At 36.8% G+C, this 17,615-nt stretch overlaps 1 protein-coding gene across 1 annotated transcript in view; it reads right to left on the reverse strand.

Moving 5' to 3' along the window:
• Window positions 1-17,615, reverse strand: part of LOC108042059 — a 36,243-nt gene that overhangs the window by 5,118 nt on the left and 13,510 nt on the right. The window contains 1 exon segment of the mRNA XM_017120178.2: window positions 13,204-13,257. The gene's annotated coding sequence lies outside the window, so the exon portion shown is untranslated.

Here is a 17,615-nt window from a genome sequence, read left to right on the forward strand (position 1 = left end):
TCAATAGAACTGAACTCTCCAATTTAGCAGCTTAATCACTCACGTAACTGGCCGATCGGCGATTAAAAGTCCAGGTAACCTCTAAGATCCATCACTTTCGACTTGGTCTAATCGCAACGGACGACTGCTTTAGCCAACTGCAGGCGCGGCCTGGTTATCTAATCGGCATGGTTTTTTTTGCGGTTCTGATTTTTATGGCCAACTATAAAGCTGCAGACAGTCGTGCTCGTGATTTAGAAATATAAATATTAAGCAGTTCTGCGGAATGGAATTTATGGTAATTTACGGCCAAGTGGCCAGCAATTGCCAGGCGCAGCGAATTCATAGGAAGTCGATAGCCGATACCCAATACTCGGTTACGATATAGATACGATGGCCCAGCCTCTCGGCCTCGGACAAAAGGCAATTGGTCAGGTCTATGGCCATATCATTAGACGTTTTTCTATGCAATGACCTTGGCTGTTTGCAGGTGTCTTTGGGGAGTCAATAAAGTCTCTGGCTTTCACTTTTTCCGTGTCTTCGACTTGGACGCCCCCTTTTTATGCTTTTGTGTTTTTGTTGTCGTTTTGTAGTTAATGCAAATGTCAACCCAAGCGCCATTCATAGATGCGAACGAATGTGAGAAAGCCCAGTAGTCTTTGCCGCCCCCTACCATCCCAACTGATACCTTGGGGCAATGACATCGCCATCGTCATCGCCACTCGTTTTCTCCGCCTTGTAAGAGCAGGCAAAGAAAGCGCGCTGAATTTGTAAGAAAAGGTAAACAGAAAAATATTCAAAATAAAAAAAAAACTAAATAATTGTTTTGTAGAGGCCCTGCCCTGCGCTGCCCTGCCCCACCCATTATCATTTATGCTTCTCCTTCTACTTTTGAATGGTCTTTCCCCTGTTGTCCATAATTGCAGGTCTCGCATTGTGCGTGAGCGCGCATTTTAAAAGCCCAACTCACATTAAATGAAATACGAAAATTAAATACAACAAAAAAGATCATATAAGAAAAATACACTTTGTGTACGAAATAAAGAGCGAACAAAAAAAAAAAATAATGCAAAAAGCGTAATGAGGAAGTGTTGCCATGTGGACAGTTTGGTGTGCAAAATATTAATATCCAACTACGGATGCCAGGAGCGTTTCAAGACCTTGAGGGGAAGTCTTTTGATGGCGGAGAAATTTAACAACTTCCTCTATAAGTGATGTGGTTAGTGGCGAAGAACTTTTTTGCCCCGATCAATAAAAATTTAATGACATGAAAGTGACACTGGAATTTGCAACCATCATTAATAAAAACTTTTACTTAATAGAAAACATTTGCGTGTATTTCTGCAACTCTTCCCTTGGCAACAACATCTGTTCATTTTTGATTGATCATCGTATCTTATAATTAGGTAAACGCTTTTAATTTATTTATTTGATATATCTATTTCTGTTTTCAGTCACTTTTTTTTGTCGTATTCTTTTGTCCAGTCTGAATGCAGACAATGGCTGGGAGAGAAACTGCCCAGTCATTTATCAAAATTTATTTAAAGCATTTTGTATTCTTTTTTTTCGGTTGTTAACAGCTAAATTTGCGTTCGTTTCCCAAACGAGAGCTGGGATCAGTGTTTCCCAGGCTGCTTAAAATGCAAAATCCACAGAAACAACATCGAAGTTATTTGTTAAGAGACCAAACACTTGAAAGTTCTCAATAGGCCAGGCCGCAGAGTTAAACATAAAATGCAATTTATTATTGTTAAGAGCTCACCGACGAGGGCCCGAAGAGATATACAGTGAAACTTCTTTAAAGCGAATATAAAGTAACTAATTTTACATACAAGAGTTCCTTTAATATGGGTTCATAGCTATAAATGTTAAGAAACTAACGTTTATTAATATGAATTTGATTATATTTCACTTCTTTCCTTTCAAGTTGACCTAAGTTGAATACTTTTCTCTGCCAATACATAACTAGTTCATTCTCAAAGGCTTCACTTTACCAGAATACCTATAATCTGCGGCTCAGGTGCAACGATTGGTTGTTGTTGGCGGGTTGTCTAGCATAAACTGTGTCAACTGCAAGTTTGAAAAGTTGATTCTAATGTTTACTTAGTGTGGGCCCCTCTCGCACATAAATATCAATTTAGCCATGGTCCTCTGTGTGTGGTTTTCCCCCTGCTCCCCCCTCCAATGTCAGGTTAAATAAATCGTAAATTCAGAATTCGCTGCCGAGATCTCTGGCTCGAAGTCGGGGCTCAAGCACCCAAGAATGTCTCAAAATAAATACGAAAAAAGTGACTCGCAACTAAATTAAACAGTTTCGCAATTCGTATTCGTCGGATATTTTCATTATTTTGGGCATGTGTGTCATGTGCGGCTGTCGCCATCCAAAATGCTTGCGGAGATCGGGGGAATTCGGAGGAGTCATATAGAGAGTAAGTTGAAGGAAGCCTTTCTGGCTTCTTTGGACGTGCGAACGCATCGGAATGCATTTAATTGAACGATTGAATAAACTATAATGTATGGCATAAATTTGTATAGAATTGTATTCACGTTAATTGATTGGCAACACACCTCAGAGGGAGACAAAACCGGGTTTAAGCCAGCATCGATATTGTTATTATTCAGCGAGACAGTGGGCAGATTATGGAGGGAAAATCAATACAAAAGTCTCTTTGAAAACGCGGGAGAATGACATTCTTGCAGGTAGATTGAAAACTGAAGATAACTTAGAACTAAAGAATGAAAATATGTGATCTCTGTATATATTTACACTTGTTAATCTACGAATCATTGATATCTTTAAAGTATAAAAGCAGCTTGTGGCAGTACTAGGTAGTTAATCATAATACTTCAGTTAATTATTTTCATAAGCAATTTTGTATTTAATTAAAATATATAAATATAATAAGATGATTTACATTTTGATTATTCCTTTAGCTATACAATAATACTTTATAATTATGTAAAAAAAAATGCTTATAAATTAAAGAGCTTGGAAATTTAAATTAATTTCTTAAAAATATTATGTGCTTTGAATTTATCATAAAATATACGGGCCTGCAAATGGTTTTCTAAGAATCTTTTATTCGCATAATTCCGCCATTATAAACAATCACACATTCCCATCTATTACATATCCAGCTTTATAACCTTCCGACTCCAACTCACTTTGGAAACAAATTAAAAATTCAGTTCTCATCTCACAATGAAACAAAGGAACAAATGACATTGACTTATGTCTGCCTTTTCTTTTACTTTTTTCGGGCCACTCACGGGCGATAAAGAAAAATTCACTTGAATTCGGTATTAAAGCTCAAACATCTAAGGCAATTAATAGTGTAAAAACCCCCACAATTTGCTTTTTTTGTTAATAGACAGATAATAAAGTAAATTATCCTATAAAAACAACAGTGTGCAGAAAGAAAAAAAAGTTAGAGTAAAATGATACTGCGTCAAAAATATATGTGTTTTAGTGTCGGTCATCAGAAGTTTAAGAGATTTACGAGAGTATGGTTTGGTTTAATGGGACTCCGACTTTAATGGGGGCTCAAAAGTTTAGCCAACAATATATGTTGCCATTTGTTGCCTTTGTTGTTGGGCTAATTGAGTTGAAGTAGCCGCAGCAGGTTTTGTTTTACAAATTATATATATTTTTAATGCCTGCGTAATTCTCCTTTTTCGTTTTAAAATTTCTTGCTGTTTTTGAAAGTGAATGCCTTGACATCATTTTGTTTACATTTTGGATCTTATATTCGCTCTTTTGTTCAACGAAATGAAGTCGAAAACTTTATTAAAAATTCCAAAGTGCACTCCCAATGGCTTTTTGAATTCTCAACTATAATTTATTCATATTTGCTTTGCAGAATACAAAACAAAAACCTTTTAAGGAGACAAACAATGGAGCTTAAAAAGAATTATCTGCCTAAGACTTGGCAAATATTTATGCATAAAACTTATTTAATTAAAGTGCCCCGAGGCACACAGTGTGTGTGTGTGTCTTTTGGGGTGAAAGTTAAGCTCTTCTGATATTTTTGCTAATTGTTAGAGATATTTTCGTGCGTCGTTATCTGGCAAACAGAGAAATACGTAAATGTTCCCATATAAATTTGCGGACTTTGACGTCGGCTTATTGCCAAACATTTGTCGCCAGTCACGACACAATGGGACAATTTGTAGGCGTGCCAAAATGTCTGGGTAAAAAAACCCATGTAAGTTGTTTGTCATCGTCCACCCCCTCCCCCCATCAAACCTTTAAATGCACTTCAACATGGGTTCGCAAATTTATTAGCGGCCAGAAAAATGCCGTCTAAGCGGGTTAATTGAGCAACAACAAAATGCAAAACATGCTAAACATGCAAAATGATGCCTAATGTGTGTTTTGTATGCGTTTACACAACTGCAACGGCGGCAACAGTAACAATTGCATGCAGCAACACCAACAACCATCCAACATTTCAAAGTTTCCTCTTCCACTGCAAAAATTGCAACAATTCAGTTTGGCAATCACTGCAACATACAAGACCACCTGCTACCCGAAAAACACAACATTCTCTAAGTTATTGCTTTTCCAGCGGGTTTGCATTCCTAATGCTAATAAAACGAGGCTTAAGGAAACAACATACAAGATTGGATTACAAGAATTCTTCTCATAATGCCTCTATTAAAAATAGATCTGTTTTTATGTTTACTCTCTATTTTTAGTTAATTGATGCTACTAAAATCTTGCATGATTGAATTGAGGAATTAATGTTGCGGCATCATCAATACTGAGTATTTATTATGCAGCTCACTAATCAATCACAACATTTTGAGAGCCAGCCAATTAGGCAATAAGCTGAAAGATCCAAAGAAATAGCTGCAATACGATCTGAACAATCTCCACGGATTTGGAATCCACTTAGATTTGACCGCTTGACATTTGACTGCATTGCAGTGGTTATTAATTGACTTTCAATTTTATTTTGTGGTTTGATTTGATTTTTTTTTTCTGCCTTTGTTGTTGTCTTCATTTGCTGTTTTTAATTAAACTTTTCAATCTTATCTGCCGGTGATAGGTGGTGGGACACACAGTGTATTTAGAGCCCGAGGCGGTAAAAGTTGGCCAAGGAATTACAATTATCGGCTTATGCGGGGACTTATAGACCGAGTTGTGTGAGAAAGCGTTTTTCTGGGGCAACGAAGAAACATATATATTTTCGGTTTCCTCAACTTATATCCCCCAATGATTAGGCAATGGCGTTGCTATACAAAATAAAAGTATTTCCAAACACGGAACTGGCCTTAGTAAGCTGGCCACTCTGGACAAAACTCCTTATTATTCACAGAGGGCCACATCCCGATCGAGCCATCTATTTATTCATTCAAATCATGACGCTGTCTAATGATGAATGCCATAAATAAAAGGCTCAAGAACGCTCGGACACGATTTCAGCTTTATTTATCACTTCGATGCTAACGACGAAAACGAAACAAAAATTAAACAGCAAATTTAAACTAGATAGAGCCGAAAAAGAAATGCCAAAACACACATTTGATTGCTGCCAAAAACTTAATAAAATTAAGCGTAATTATCGTATGGAGGGAGCTTCGCAAAACGCTGACAATTGATGAGCGTGTGCATCATCAATTAATAATACAGATTGAACAACGCAACAACAAGTCGAACAGGTAAAGCCACCGCCAAAGAAAAAATTGATTAAATCGTATTTATTATTCTAACAGAATCCATTAAAAAGTTAACGATTACACGGGACAGGTTGGGCTGGTTATCCTCAATAAGCGGAAAGTGAAAATTAATCGCCCGCAGCAAAGTATCGCGATGGCAAATATTTGCAATCGAAGGTGCGGAGGTTTGTAATGGAGAAGGCATTGGAATGGTCAGTTGGGTAAACATCATTTATCCACAATTAGAGAAAGAATCGCTTTACAATTTGTGATCAAATGGCAAAGGTATGGCGTCGTTAGCGAATTGTTTGGGAACCTCAAGATGACTTCATGTCTGGCCAAAGGGTTGGCATCATTCCCATTGTTGTTTTAGCGATATTAATGTGCTTGACATGTTTGTGAATAAATGAGGATTTAGGTGCGGAATTCTTGCATATGAAATTAAAGTTCTCTTCTTCACAAGTTTATTTTATCCATTTGGTCATTATTATTTTTTAAAAGCCTTTTGCTTGGCATTCATGTACATATTAGAGAAATTACCCATCTTTATTTGATTTTTTAGTATTCAGGAATCACCTTCGCATTTGGTCATGTCAGTGAATGAATGTTCTTACGATTCCAAAAATGGCTATAACTCGTGTTCGATATTTTATTGCCATGTGTGTTGTAAATATTTATAAGTTCATAAACCTTGATTAGGAAAATTTGCAACTAGCCAAAGTTTTCCAAAACAAAGTAAACAACAATCAATTAATAACTAGATACTATGCCTTCGTACTCTATCTGGCCATAAAATAAATCTAACAATAAAGCCAATGATGATTATATTCAAACACTATTAAACCCCAAATGCAAGCATAATAAACTATAATAATAAAAACCAAATAATTTGTAGATAACTTGTAATGCAGAAAACTATTTAGTCATAAAATAGGCCAAAGTATCAACTAGCAATCGTGTTTCCAAGGATTTGAGTAGTGAACATTTAGTTTCAACACCAGTTTAATTTAGCAATCCATAAAATAAGGTAAGGGAATAGGAAGCAGGTAATGGATATATGTAAACAAATAGCTCAAGTTTATCTAAACAAAACGGTTGAATGGTAAACAACCGAAAATTGGTTAAAATACAATCTAGTTTCTATCAACAAAGACGTTAAAACAATATTTTGCAGCCAATCAAGCGATACATGTGTTATTACAATCTAAAATCAAGATCTAGCTGCGAACCAAGTTTGTATAAGTGTAAGCCGAAAGAAACCTGACAAATTCCCCCAGCATTGTATATTCTTGTAATTTGTTACTTCTCAACCAACTCCAATTGTGTGCGATCGTCAAGCACAAATATATGACTATATACATAGGTGTTTGCCGGTGACACCCTTAACAGACAAGTGTCTGACACCGAAGTGATCGAGGTGATTGTCCAAAATGATAATTTGGCCGGCCAATGCCAATTCTTGTCCGCTATTTACTCGCTTCTTTATCGACGGGCTCATTCGACGTTTTATTCGCGAAAAGGTTTATTTTGTCAAGCAATTAACGGGCATTTGTTGAATTTCGTGTGAAAATTTTCCACTAAAATTCCGGCACAATATCGAAATATCGGCATGGCCTGGCCTGTGCAGTCGCTGAAAGAGCAAGAGTCAAATTCTTGGCCAAGATAACCGGGCAGGGCTTAGTCATACCGCCAAATTGCAGGCACACATGCAGGGAAAGGCCACTGCGGAGCCATTAAAAGCTCGGCTTTTGGCCAAGAGAGTCGGCCGATATCGCCCATGTCAGTTGCCGTTGACTGGCCATTAGCCAAGGCTGTAGTTTCAGTCGCTGGCTACTTGCAATCGCCTTGCCTGATATTTAGAATCGGCCAACAGCAGCAGCGGCTTAATGCCCTCTTATGGATTGCGCAGACGCCAAAAAATTGGCCAACAACAAGTTGTTTTCGCACTTGAAAAAAATATATTTGTTGACCCTTTTTTTAAGATCGATTACAAGCTTTCATTAAACAAATACGATTAAGGTAAAATAAAATTGATTATGTACAGGGGTCTAAACAAAACACCAAATATGACATTAGGAAATTCATATTCCTAATATCAAATGCAAAGTGATCTAATGTTTTTTCCAGTGCCCAAGTAAATTGCTTGGCCCGGTCTTGTCGGACTTTTCAGTTTTCTGAAAAAGTTTTTCCAGCTCCGTGTCTGGCTGGTGTACTTGTTACGTGAGAAAATTTTTGGTGGAAAAAAAACTTGCATTTTGTTTGGTTGTATTTTAAATTTATTTTTTTGCCTGCCATCCAGCTGCCTAAAAATGTACCATTTGGTTTGTTTGGGATTGTGGTATATGGTTGGGTCGGGCTAATAAATGCATTCATATGGCAAACCGCACGGTGACCATGTGACCGGGTTAAAAGGAAACCTTGGCTCGAGGGAAGGGTTCTACAGGTCTGTATTCCCCTTCGTCTCTTCTCAGTGGTTGACTGTGACAACTGATTGATGGAGAAGTTAATTCAAAAGAAGTTCAACAAGATCAACTTTTTTAAACGAAGGAGTTTACGAAAAATGTCAAGGATTAGCATTTAAAAATTTCAAAAGCCCCTAAAAACTGCATATATTTGATCCCTTTTTTAGCATGTGAAAATTAATAAACATAATTTACCGATTTACCATTCATATACAAATGGGATTGAAATTCTTCTTTTTCTTCCAGCATATATTAAACAAAGTTAAAAATTTGTATTAAAAAAAACTGTTTCTGTTTGCTTTTTTATTACCCGAGCAATTTAAATGCATCGCACAATAATATACGTAGATATTTTGCATTGTAATTGGCGCAAACTTGTCTGATGCTCTTTTCATACCTCGCCTGTTCCTCTTGGACCTGAATTGAATTTCAATTAACGTTCAAATTGCTTACAAATTCCACTTGCCATTCCAATTTCAATAACGAAAAATAATAAATAAATAAACTCAACAAAAAATAATACGAACTGAATACAAACAAATGTGCATGAAATTAATTCGAAGGAAAAATTGCCAAATACTGAAAGCAAGCAATTCCAAAAGCAACAACGAATGTTTGTTAAAATATAATATATGGCACAATGAAAATGAATTTAAGTAAAATTAAGTGACTTGCTTTTGATTTATGCGTTGATAAATGCCATTTGCCACTACGCTAAAACACAAATCGGTCCATTTTATTCTGAAGCTAACGAATTAAGTAAATCCATATAATGTTATGCAAATAAAGTTGTGACATGAAATCAATAATATGTCCTAAAAGAAGACCTGTTAAAAGGTTAATGGAAATAAATGCAAATAAATGTTTTTAGACTTAAGACCATTTGTATCTAAGACAGAATGATAAGTGGCTTTAACAATTTGACAAATAATAGATTATCAATATGTAAACACCACTTGATAAAATATTTATATTTATATCAAACAGCTGCCAGGAATTAAAGACATTCTCTATAAAATATCGAACCTTCGAAATCAATATCTTTGGGGTAAATATCCGTAACACGATTTGATCAGTGATCACTACCCTTCGTATGTATTTTGAAAATAGGTTCCAATACCACAATGTAAATTATTATTTAAAATTGCGGAATATAATCGTCATAGCTTTTTCAATCTTCCCGGTTTGTCACATGAGCTCTACTTATTTTATAAGCGTTTTTCAAACCACAATTTCACGATTACCTATTTAAACATTACGTTTAAAACGAGTCTGACGCAAGTCAAGGGTAACAAATCTACCAATTAAGAACCACGTCAGAACCCTTTTAAATTTACAAGTGCGCAATTTCCAGTAGAAATTGAGAAAATCACCGTGCACCAGCCAAATTAAACTCCTATCGAAAAACAATGTAAGAATTAGGTAATGAGATAAAAAATAATTGACATGTCAAAAGTTATTGATAATAATAAAACGGATTTTGATGTTTTTTTTGTAGATATTATTTTTAGATTTAAAATTTAGAGACTCCGTTCCGGCTATTAAGCAGCGTAAATGGACCTCCGTGACAACCGATTTGCCGCAGTTGTAGTTGCATCAAATGCGATTTCGAGGCACAGAAACCCAGTCTAATGCACACGCAACTTTTGCGGCGAAATATGTGAGTAGGGTGGCATCTTCCGTGTTTGGCTGAATGCAATTTGAGGTATTCCGAAGTTGCCTCACTCGTTTGGCTAAGTAATTGTGCAGTCAGCGCAACGATCGAAAGCCAACCCCACAGAGCATTGGTAGCTCAAAATAAAAAGGCAATAAAAAAGTGTATATTGAAGAGTAATTACGTGAAGGCTCTAAACAAAAAAATAAAGCATATTTTACAAGGCCTATAAAAAAATAAATACAAAAATTAATTGGCAATCCCAAAACGAAATTCAAATCAACATCAAATTATGCAAATTGAATTGGTTCATAAGTTAAAAGGAATTTTAAAGTTAAATATCAATTCGGATTGTAGGTTGGGCTATATTTTTGGTACTTATTTGATAAGATTGCAGTTTTAGAACGATACGAAATCAATCTCTTCATACAAATTCATTTAAATAGCATTCCGGTTTTGCGACTAAGTAAGCTAAAATCTTAAAGACTACAAATTAAATAAAAGCCACACTATCAACTGGGTTTTTAAAATAATTTAAATGACACCTTTATTTCTTAGAATCTTTGTTTTCTTTGTGTTTTGGAAATTCCCGTAATTCCCTTGTCGTGTCCAAGATTCATAAATAATTTATTAGCCTCGGTTCATTTGCGGCTTCTGCACATTCTCAAATTAATTATTACGAATTAACACAAAACTCAAGAAGCACGCGTCGGATGAAATTAAAAGAAAAACAGCACAGGAATAAGAGATAAATAAATGAACTTATCACCTAAGGCACTTTTTGCCATTTTGCGGTTTGGCTAGTTTGTTGTCCAGATCAAACGAATCGTGTAGATTTGGGATAAAGAAACGTTTTTTTTTTTTTGCTGACGCACATTTCACGAAAAATTATAGAAGTTCTCCACGTTCCCCACCTCCCCACTTGGCCGTGGCATAATTATCAAAGATTTTGTTGGTTAATGAATTTATAATGGTTTTATTTTTATCTTGTTGGCGAATCCAGACAGGTCTGGCTCTGGCCAGAAGCTGGTCCGAGTCGGCCAATCGTTTTGGTTGCTTTTTGGCTTTTGGCATGTGCCAAAACAATTTGCCACCTGCTGTCTGAACTTGAGCTCGTTTTCTTCTTAAATCGTATTTACTTTTACTGCAAGAATTTGTTTGCGGCCAGCTGGGTGGATAACTCTCACTGCCCCCAAAAAAACGACAGCCTGACATGTCAGCTGATGTGTCAAATGTCTATCTAAATGGCTACGTGCCGCGGCCAGGTGAAAACCAAGTCCGAAAATATCTGCCGAGCCATGTCCATGTCCGGCGACATAAAACTTAATGCAAAAACGCAAGTGGAAATTAAGCGGAGAACAAGATACGCCGCCAAACTTTTACTCCAGCTTCAGATTCTTTTCGTGATGAGTAAACGTGAAGCGAATGAAAAGATATTGTAGTTAAGGAAAGTGGAAAGTCTGATAAATGACACAAAATTTAAGATTTGTGTTTTTGTAGCTTCATTACACATAAACCAAAATCATATTATTAATAATGACACAAATTTTATTTGATTATTTTTGAGAAAAGACCCAATTGCTGTACTTTATTTGCTCATATTCAAATTTAATAATAATACCGTGAATAACTTATACTTATTGATTTACTACACCATATTTTATCATTCGGCATTTCATTGTTAAGGTTGTTTACCAATTCAAATTTGCATATGAGTGAAAATATATTCAAAATTGTCAATATATTGGCGTCGCTTGCCATTTCAATTTATTATTATTTGTTCAAGTTCAAAGTTTGCCTTTTATTTGCCAGCTTACGTAATGTAAACATGATTTCATTTATTTCAGGTGATCAGTGGTTTATTATTGAGATGATTTGATGTATTAAGCCGATTAGCCAAACCAGGAATGGGAAAAGTCCGTTTGAACTTAATTGAGATAGATCAGAGAGGGAAATTGTGAAATTATTAATTGCGTATAAGTTCCTCTTTTTAAGCAGATAAGTTTCAACAGATAAATTGTCCAAGCCAAAAATGACGCAAATTTATGATCTAAACAAATTATATTCATTGCATGTGAGCAATTGTTCGTGGCTGCTGTTGTCGCAAATCGTTTCCGTTGACAAATTCACATTGTTATAGCCCGATCACGAAACAATGATCGAATGCAGCCTTAATGTTGTGTAATCCGAAGATTTATCGATGCCAGTCAGCCGAGCATGAAGACCAAAAACACAAATATATTTGGTTTAAAAACGGTCCACATTTGCATCGCAGCAGTTGATGGGATGTAAACTTAAGATGAGAAAAAACAAGACCAAAAACGAACAGGTAGAGATACAGATACAGATCGTTGATCTCAGGCGACCTCAATTCATGTGCGTGGATTCGCAATCGATACAGCAGAAATAAGTTAAGATGGGTCAAAAAAAAACCGGCTAAAAGGGCCAACTCTCAAATGGGTCTGCCGATGCAATTAAGACGCACACAAACACCACCAATTCCGCGCTGAAAGGCAGTAAACATTCAAGAGCAGTAAAAACCAAAGCCGGCAGTCGGCAACGGTCAGTCAGCTCGGCAAATTAGCATTTAACTGCCACTCAACAGTTAGACTCCAATCCCCTGGCTTCACATGCGAATATGAGTAAGACTAGCGGCAATTAGAACTGAACTAAAGCTAAATCTTGCTAGCAGGTTGGGTTTACTTCGGACCTAAGGTTACTTAGTAGTAAACGACTGGAGGAAGTTGTTAAAAAACTGAGTGTTAAAGGATAACCAGTGGTAATAGACTGTCAGATAGGAATAACAGTAGTTAAGAATACCCAGTAGTAAAAGAGTAAGTATCAAAGATAAAATAAAAGATCTTCACTCCAGCAAAAACATTCTAATAGCGACTATCTAAAACAAATTTCTGTGACTGTTTTTTAAAAAATTCTTTGTTTTTTAAAAAGTGTCAATGTCAATTGACACACCATTTCCTTTCGAAAATTTAAATACATATTTCTTCAAGTTTTAATGATTTTTAATGTTATAAGATAAAGGTTGAGCCTAATAATTTACTGGTCCTCAGAAGTGAAAAACTCTTTTTTTTTGGCACAAAACTATAGTAATTGAGTATACCCCATAACGCAATTGTGGGATACTTTACGACCACTAGATTGTACTACGTCAACAGTTATGTAAGAAATTTGTTTTTCCTCCCAGAACACTCTATGAGTAATTGACCCATATTTAAAGTTCTCAATGCGAGCAGTGAGCCGTGCGAAAGTTTGCGTGCCTCCAGCGTTAATGGCACACGAGTTATGAATAGTGTGTTCGAACCACTTAACTGCAGTCGAGTGGGACGTGGGCTAGACCAAGTCATGGGTGATCCACACTTGTTTTTAAGGCCCCCCCTCCCCTCTTCCTTTTTTCCTGTTCCGATTTTTATACACACATTTTATAGTTACCTGAAAACATCCACAAATCTTGAAGAGCTTTTAGGGTGTGTTGTGCGGAATGGCCTGCAAGAGATAAACAAAAGAAACTATTTAAATATTTGTCGAAACTTCAAAAGATATATCAATTTGGAAATGCTAAGATCAAAATTGTTTTCACACGGCTCGTGAAATGAGATAATTTGACGGCAGCTTTCACATCGAGGCGGTTGGGTAATCCCCCCCTGGAGTGCAATTATAGAGCGATTTATTGAAAATGAAAATAAACACTCGCCCAGACACAAATCGAAATCAAATCAAAACGCGAGGCGAAATCAAAACTTGCACAATGGGAGAAAGAGCAACACAAAGGCCAATCAAGAGCAATCAAGAGCCAAGAGGCAACTTCAAGCTGCAGTTCTCCACTGGGATCGCAGATGCGTCACAGAGCTTCAGCTTCAAGCTTCAGCTCGAGATACGAGCACAGAAACATATTCAAGATACGAGATACAGAGGCTGAGGCAGAGACAGAGATACTTTATGTAGGTTGTTTCGGTTTCCTCTTTCTCCAGCTGTTTTAGTCATGAATCAAGCAATTGTCGAGGCACTTTTATTCTGTTTTAAGCGATATTCATGTTGGGTTATGGGGCGGGGTAATTGGCCTGGCAAACGGGTTAACGCTGACGTTAACCCAGAAGAGTAGTGTGAAAAAGCGCGCATATCTCCCGGTTACAGATACAAATTGCGAGGGCCCCTCCCTGACTAATTGTTTGTTCTCCCGCCGATTTGGCGTATCTTTCTCGTCATTTTTCCTCATTTTTTTTTTGGAAAGTTCTGGGCCTGACCTTGTTTTATCTTTTGGCCAAGCGCCATTCGAAGATGTCGACAACTGTCGTCATTGGGTAAATAACCCAGAAGAGAGTACGGCTAATAAAGCAAAAAAAAAAAAAAAAAAAAAATAGAAAAACAAAATAGAAATGCTCGGCCAAACAATGCCGCAACATGATTCCGCACTTTGCCACTGTTTCAACAGTGGTGTAAACAAACAGACAAACAACTAAACCGCGCCACACTCCAAAGACCCATTCCTATTTCAATTTCAATTCCGATGCCGATTCAGATTCCCAGTTAACTTTCAGCGGCGAAACTAATGCGACGGAACCGGCGACGCTGTGGTCCATTTCCATTGGTCAAACCAAATTGATCTTTGCCACCAGAAATGTGTCACACTTCTTCCCGAGCAATTGGGTCAGATATAATGATGACACCCGGAATGGTAAATCAATTTGGACACTCGACAACCCCAGACATGTTATTCCCCGCGGCGACTCGACTGTTAGTCTGGAAAATGCACGCTGGGGTAATGTGACTTTGGAATTACGGCGGCTCAACAGGTTTAAAGGTTGATTCGGGCATTAAATTTAAATTTTACAATCAATTAACATAATAGTTCACCTAGAATTTTGTCGATACCTCCATCAATCATTTAATGGTCAAGAATGTTGGCTGACTGATGGTGTTTCTCCAGTCATTTATGACCATAGAAAAGCTATGTAAATGTTGATTTAAGTTCGACCTTTAATTTTCATATATTACAATTTATTAATATTGTAAACAAATAACTTCCCAGACGGAAGGCGACTTTTGAGTAATGATCGCCACTTGACCTTCACAATTCGTTACACTTGATTTTCCGCGTACGTAAAATTTAAATAAATAGTTTTATTTTTTTTCAAGTTATTTTTGGCTTTGAGGAATGGTTATAGATTTTTTCCAAAAACTGGCGAAATTCTGTCCAACACAAGCTTAACAGTTGTATTCTAGTTTTTGTATTCAGTAAAAATTGGACAGATTTAATCGGAACTAGATTGCTTTCCAAATTTTCGTAAGATATCTAGTTGAAGTCTTGAAGGCACTTCAATCAATAATCTTGCTTAACTCCAAACTTTTAACACAAGATTTAATGGGCCTATCTTCAAAGTTTCTTTCAGCTTCACTAGGTGTTCCAGTTTCGCACTTTCATCACGACTCGACTCTTCCACATCGGTTGCAACAAAGTTTAAATATCTGCCTCGTAAACCAATTGCATAAACGATGAGCTCCATTTGGCGTAGGCTGTACCTGTATCGGTACCCATTTTGAGGCAGCAACCTTCATGATTCTGATTCTATGCATAACCAGAGAGCCAGGCCGCCCAGTTCCACCGGCAATCGGTTGGGATTTGAGTTTAGGTCTGGTCTGCGCCGTTGATAATTTATATGTGTCGTCCAGCCCCCACAATCAAGTAACCAGCATTGCCTTTGTTTTTACGGCCAGGGTGGAGTGAGTTTTATTTCCGTTTCGCCATGCCCCCACATCGTTTTCCTTTTGGGCCTCAGCGGCATCTGAGAACAATCTTACATATGTAATTGCAATTGCCGAGCCACTCACGACAGTCGAACAACCAAACAACCAAACCACCGAACCACCGAACAACCAACAACGAGTTCGACAACGAGTTGGGGTTCTGGGTTTCAGGGAGGGAACATTTCAACCTTTTAATTTGTGCGGCATTCTACGAGTATATTCCCCTACACACAAAAAAATATGCATTTCAATGTGTGAAGTTGCAATATGAAAGGCTTTAAAATCAATACTGATCTCCAAGATAAAGTGGTAGTTACATTAAATGTCTTACATCATTTACAAATATTCAATTATACAAAAAGCTAGTTCTATAAGATAAGATGTATTAAATGTGTTAATCAACAAGTCTATTTATGATTCAGTGCATTTAAGATCTGAACGTTAGATATATTTTTTTACGTGTATGCCACAAAGTCAGTTTCTCCCCTTGGCTGCTTCATTTTAATGTTGTATAAAGTTCTAAGACCCCGACAATTGCAACGGAAGTGCGTTCATTATTTTTAATGATTTTATTTAGTGGCTCCGGTGCTCTACCTTTTGCATTTGAATGCCTTTGGACAGGACTTCGAGGCATTTACACGCCGAACTCTCAAAACATCTTATCCTGATCTTGAGTTAAGGAATGTCTGGCTTGTTATGCCCCAGCAGACCGAGACAAGTAATTAGTGGTGGGATAAAGACACGGACAGTGGACGAGGGGATCCAGGAGGCATAAACAAGTCAAGTTCTTTGATTCCCACTGCCCATAAAGATTAGGTATTTATGACCGCACCGACTTCCGTCCGTCGAATTATGGGGGTGGTTCGGTAATATCTTAATGCGTTTTTAAACAACAGAAAAATCTGGCTACCTGCCTCAGATTTTGGACAAAAGATCGTTGACAGTCTTTTCTAGTTGTGTGTGTCAGGAAACCCTCCATCGATTCTTAACTACTTTTATCTTTACATCTGTCTCCGTCTTAGTCTGAGTAGCTTTAATTGCATCTTTCAATAATTAGCGATCCGGGCTAATTTTAGTAATTGAATGGACAGCAACACAAAGTCAGAAGGGCAGACGGGTCTCAGCCGCAATTGACATGCACATGGAAACTGCCAGTCAAATTTGACCGCAAAATTAAACTACAAAATGAGAGCAATAATGAGGGTTTGGTGATATTTTAAAGATTTTGTTATGCTCTTACATTACACATTAAAACTGTGAGTAATGGGATGTCATTTCTTTATGGTTAAGTTTCTAAATATATAACAAACTTAATTTATATGAACTGACTTAGTATCTAATCGTATCGTTTGCTAAGCATCCATTTTAATTGAGCCCAGTCGACCTCATCTTGATGACTATATAAACTTGATTTAACTATGATTGTGAACGATTACTTAAAGTATATAATTTCTATATATAATGTATATTTTAATGAGCTTTGATATTGTTATTTTACTCTAAGGCAATCACAACTTAAACATCGCAGATCAAAAGGTTTTCAAGGTTTTTTTCAAATTGCTTACAATTTAAACTATAAATTTAATTATATTTGCCGTTTGTAAATAGGTAAATTTAAAAATATATATATTTTTTTAATATTTTCTCAGTTTATCAGATATTTATAATTATAATTATTTTACCGGTTTTTAACTTCTCTGCAACTTTGGCATTCTAAAATTCAAAATAGTAATATTTGATTATACCTAAGATCACATTCATGTTACAGACTCATCTACCTTTAGCTGGAACACCTGTATACCCTTTGTGCGAGTGCAACTAGAGGTGATTGTTGAGTTCAATGTGAGGGGGCAGCGAACGCCCCTGACTGACAAGTGATCAGCAAACATAAAGGGGGGATTTGAGGGGGTGGGGCGGTTGCATCTGAGACAATTATAAACACAAACACACAACACGAGTGCAGCCACAAAAGGGTGAGCACAAAACGTTGCATGACACGCCAGCGGCAAACAATCGACATCAATTGTTGCATGTGATTTGCAAGTTTTCTATTTTGACGTTTTGTGAGGGGACTGCTACCGGGGGGAGTTCGATTTACA

The sequence above is a fragment of the Drosophila rhopaloa genome, unplaced genomic scaffold (assembly GCF_018152115.1).
Source record: "Drosophila rhopaloa isolate 14029-0021.01 unplaced genomic scaffold, ASM1815211v1 contig_167, whole genome shotgun sequence".
Taxonomy (NCBI): Eukaryota; Metazoa; Arthropoda; class Insecta; order Diptera; family Drosophilidae; genus Drosophila; species Drosophila rhopaloa.